The sequence below is a fragment of the Tupaia chinensis genome, unplaced genomic scaffold, assembly GCF_000334495.1.
Source record: "Tupaia chinensis unplaced genomic scaffold, TupChi_1.0 Scaffold000355_1, whole genome shotgun sequence".
In the NCBI taxonomy this organism is placed as follows: Eukaryota; Metazoa; Chordata; class Mammalia; order Scandentia; family Tupaiidae; genus Tupaia; species Tupaia belangeri.
Window position 1 is genome coordinate 4,144,877 of NW_006159850.1, and position 226 is coordinate 4,145,102.

General features: G+C 72.1%; 1 protein-coding gene across 1 annotated transcript in view; it reads right to left on the reverse strand.

The window, feature by feature from the left end:
• LOC106735314 (calcium-transporting ATPase type 2C member 2-like) overlaps positions 1-226 on the reverse strand; it is a 7,796-nt gene that overhangs the window by 3,130 nt on the left and 4,440 nt on the right. The window lies entirely within an intron of this gene.

Consider the following 226-nt stretch of genomic DNA (forward strand, 5'->3'; position numbering starts at 1 on the left):
GGCCGTGCGCGCGGAGGGGCCTCTTTCCGTGGTTTCCCCGTGTCCCCAGCACGTCGCCCTTCTGCCCACCGCTGGCACCCACATACACATCTGTTCTTGGAGGCCCCGAGCGGGGAGGGCACCAAGACGCTCTTTCTCTCCCGCTGTTTGGCTCCCCCCCCGGGTGGCCTGGGGCTGCGGGCACTCGCCCGCCCACTCACCGCGCGCGCCCAGGCTCTCCGTCCGC